Source organism: Manis javanica, chromosome 14 (genome assembly GCF_040802235.1).
Source record: "Manis javanica isolate MJ-LG chromosome 14, MJ_LKY, whole genome shotgun sequence".
Classification (NCBI taxonomy): domain Eukaryota; kingdom Metazoa; phylum Chordata; class Mammalia; order Pholidota; family Manidae; genus Manis; species Manis javanica.
Window position 1 is genome coordinate 70,910,126 of NC_133169.1, and position 4,846 is coordinate 70,914,971.

The window sequence follows — 4,846 nt, forward strand, 5'->3', positions numbered from 1 at the left end:
AAAGCATCAGGAGAAAGGAAGACAGTTACTTACAAGCAGAACTTCATAAAGCTATCAGATTTATTAGCAGAAAGTTTACAAACCAGAAGGGTGTGGTATGAACTATTCAAACTACTGAAAGGGAAAAATCTACAACCAAGTATGCTCTACCCAGCAAGGCTGTCATTTAGAACTGAAGGAGAGATTAAAAGTTTCCCAGATAAACAGAGGTTAAAATAATTCATGACTATTAAAACAGCCTTACAAGATATGTTAAAGGAACTTTAGATGGAAATATTTTGTCAAAATATTTTTCATCAATGAAAACAAACTTACAGTAAAAGTAGTATACCAATTACTTACAAAACAAGTATGAAGTTCAAAACACAAAAGTAGAAAAAGCAACTATAATGAAATAAAAAAATGCAGGATATAACACATACATAAACTGTGGAGGAGGAATAGGAATAAAAAAGTACAATGTTTGGAGTATGTTTGAAATCAAGCAACTTATTATAGACTGTAGTATATTTAATAAACTGTCTATGAATCATATGGTAACCACAAACCTAAAGCCTATAATAGAAAACAAAAAAATGAAAAGAAAGGATTCCAAGCAAAACACTAAATAAAATCATCAAATCACAAGGGAAGCGTGTAGCAGAGAAAGGATGTAAATATAACACAAAGAAGAAAGGCAGAGACAGGAATTACAAAAACAACCAGAAAACAATTAACAAAGTGCCAATAAATACATACCTATCAGCAATTATGTTAAATGTGAATGGACTAAATGCACCAATCAAAACAAGATAAAGAAACAAGACCCATTTGCATGCTAGTAAAAGATATTAATATCAACATAAAGACATACATAGACTGAAAGTGAAGGGATGAAGAAAGATATCCCATACAAATAGAAGAGAGTAAAAAAGGAGTAGCATTACTTATATCATAAAAAATAGGCTTCAAAACAACAAAATGAACAAGAGATAAAAAGACGTAAAATTATAAACAGATCAATTCAAGAAGAAGATGTGACAAATATGAGTATCTCTGCACCCCAATATAGGATCAGCTAAATATCAAAACAAATACTAACAGACCTATAGTGAGAAATAGACAACAACACAAAAATAACAGGGGATTGTAACCCTCATTTATATCAATGGAAAGAACTTTCAGAAAGAAAAGAAATGAACAGCGGCACTGAATGCCACATTACTATCGATGGATTTAACAGACATATAAAGAATATTCCATCCCAAAGCAGCAGAGTTCACACTCCTCTCAAGTTCACATGGAACATCCTCAAAAACAGATCATATATTAGGACACAAAAAATCCACAATAAACTCAAGATGGAAACTGTATTAAGCATCTTTGCATTACAATGCTTTGAAAGTTTAAACTAATTTCATGAAGAAAACCAAAACTAATTACTTGAATATATATTCAAGTAATTACTTTTAGTTTCCATATATATATAAAATATATATATGGAGACTAAACAACATGCTTCAAAATAATTAATGAACAAATCAAAGAGAAAATAAAACAATACCTGAAGACAAATAAAAACAGAAAAAAAATAGTTTCGTATGGGAGATGCAGCAAAACTGGTTCTAAGATGGAAGAACAGCAATACAGGCCTAACTCAAAAAACCAGAAAGTCCCAAATAAACAACCTAACCTCAAAACTAAAGGAGCTGAAAAAAAAGAAAACAAACAGCAAAGTTAGTAGAGGGAGGGACATAATGAATATCATGCCATAAATAAATAAAATGGAAAATAGGAAAACAATAGAAAAATAATCAGTGAAACCAAGAGCTGGTTCTTTGCAAAGATAGACAAAGTAGACAAAGTAGCCAGACTTTTCAAAAACAACATAAGATAAAAATAAACAAAATCAGAAACATAAAAATCTTATCTATCATTTTCTTTATTGAGAAAAAGGTTAAATGTCTGTGTTTTCTAATAAAGGTCCCAGTTCTGCCTATATTCATAACTAAATTAACATCTATAATTAAGAGCAATACCTGGCTCATATGTGTTCAGTAAATGTTTATTGAGTGAATTAATTTGAGGCACAGAGAGATACTATTGTAAGAGCCCTTGTACCACATGGCCTAACATTGTTGCACCTAATTTTCGGCCTAGGGCAACTGTTGAGTTGTAAATTATGAAAACATTTAACTGAAATACTATATGGGATTAAACCAACCCATTTTCTGATTGGGAATACCTTGTGGGCAATAAATAATCTTGTGCTATCATTTTATCACTGTGTGTTGTTATGAAAAGATTCTTAAAAACAAAATTATACATTGTAAAGTATCTATTTTAGTATAATTCAATGCAAATATGTAAAGTTCAGAGAGACATCTGTATCAGGTGGTATCAATTACTTAATATAATTTTCAGTACTTACTATTTCCAAATGTGGTCTGAGAATCCATTCTAAACTGCTTCATAGAGTTAGTTGCTCAAGTCTTATGTATGTTTCTGACCAAGAAGAACCTCTTTTGTGCTACAACTTAGCTGAAAGCTTTCTTCACATCTTTGATTGTCAGGGTGTATATGAGAGGATTTACCAACAGGGTGATCACACAGTAGAACATGGAGACCACTTTACCAATGATGAAGTTGTACTTGGCTGGAGGGCGGACATAGGCAAAGATGATGGTACCATAAAAGATGGTGACAACAGTCAGGTGGGAGGCACAGGTGGAGAAAGCTTTCTTCTGAGCCTCCAAGGAAGACAGTCTGGTTATTTTTACCACAATGTGTCCATAGGAGGGCATGGTGAATGGTGAGAAGAAAAGAACTGAGAATCACAATAGAGCTACATGTGTAGCCCAAGGCCTACACCAAGAATGTGTCTGAGCAAGAGAGTTTATAGATGGGGTCTGAGTCACAAAAGAAATGGTTGATCTTCTGGGGGCCACAAAAGTTTAAATGGGAAACAAGTATGGTAGACACAAGAGAGGTGATGAAGCCCCCAATCCAAGATCCAGAGGAGAACTGCAGGCACACTGGGATCTCATGAGCACTGAGTATTGTAGAGGGTTGCAGATGGCCAGGTACCGGTCACAGGCCATCACTGCCAGGAGGATGCACTCGGTAGCTCCCATGGAGAAAAAGAAGTAGTACTGGGCTATACAGCCAGACACAGAGATGGTGACACCCCGTGACAGGCAGGTGGCCAGCGGTTTAGGTACTGTGGCTGTGGTGTACCAGATCTCCAGGAAGGACAGATTTCCTAAGAAAATGTACATGGGCATCTGGAGTGTTGGCTCCATCACGACAGTGAATATGATGAGGGTGTTTGCCATGAGGGACAGCAGATACACAGTGAGAAACAACACAAACAATGTGAGTCTCAGGTAGAGCATACCAGGAAATCCAAGAAAAATGAACTCGGTCACTGTGGTCTGGTCTGTCACCTCCATAGCTCATCCTCTCCAATCTGGAACCAACAAAGCCCAGATGATGGATGAGCAAGAATGGGATATTTTAATATTCATTTACTTCATGATGATAAAAGACCTCTAAACATATTAAAATTAATGGTTTCCAAAAACATAATTGGTGTCTTTATAAACATTTTACATGGAATTGGTCATTTAATTTAAAAAATTAAGTTTGAAGGTTAATAGTAAACACCTGACTGATGTGAATATTTTACCAATGAAGATACTAAGGAAAGACATTATTTTCCCTCAGTTACATCACTTTATATGGTGGGGCACATTGTACTCAGGTGGGGCATTTTAGAATACTATAGTGCAAATTAATTCATAAAATTAGTGGCTGTTGCAAGAACATGACATTGTTCCATCAGCAGGTATGTCCCATTCCAGACATTTAAGATGGTGAAGAAATCAGCACCATGCATATCAAAGGCCCGTGACCATGGCTGGATCTCAGATGGAGCTCCTGGGCCACACCTATTGCCTTAGGAACCCAAGGCATTGCTGCAGTATGGACATTATGGCCCCTATCCCACATCATCTCTCAGGGCTGGGTGCAAGATAGGCCCTGGAGGAAATGCCATCACCAGTAAACAAAACAGAATGTAAGATTCAACATCTATACAGAAATGATTTTTTCATAAATATTCTTCTAAATTCTATTCTTGGCTTGTTTTGTTTCAGAATCAGTTCAACCACCAATTTTTCTACACTGGTTGGGAACAGTCAAGCAAATAACTTTAAAGTCAAAATTCTAATATTTCTTCAATGGACATACAGTTTTTTCTATAGCTTAGCTATTATGAAAGAACATTTAATGAGATATACCCATTTATGAATTTTTAAATGTATGATACAGATTTTATAACTATACTTAAGTGTTCTTTCTAAAATAAAAAAAAATACAGAAATCCTTTTTGTAGAGAAACAGTTTTCCAATGAATGTAATGTACACATGTTCTTTAGCTCCAAATAATCCACATGAGGCAGGGAGCCAAGATGGCAGCATGAGTAGGACAGTGGGAATCCCCTCCCAAAAGCAGATATATTTTTGAAAATACAACAAATACAACTATCTCTAAAAGAGAGACCAGAAGACACAGGACAACAGCCAGACTACTTCCACACCTGTGAGAACCCAGCACCTGGTGAAAAGGGTAAGATAGAAGCCGCAGCCTGGCTGGACCCGGGGCCCCTCACCACAGCTCCTGGCAGGAGGAGAGGAGTCAGAGTGGGGAGGGAGAGGGAGCCCAGGACTGCTAAACAACCAGCCCCAGCCATCCGCACCAGAGCACAGACACAGTGCATGCATGGGGTGCTGGAAACTAGAGAAGCAGGAGAGTAAGACCTGTGAGTGGGTCCTGAAGCCAGCGCCCCTGTGACAAAGAAAAGCG

General features: G+C 36.6%; 1 pseudogene; it reads right to left on the reverse strand.

The window, feature by feature from the left end:
• Nucleotides 1-2,465: 2,465 nt before the first annotated feature.
• On the reverse strand, nt 2,466-3,431 carry LOC140846068 (olfactory receptor 6F1-like; annotated as a pseudogene).
• Nucleotides 3,432-4,846: the final 1,415 nt, after the last annotated feature.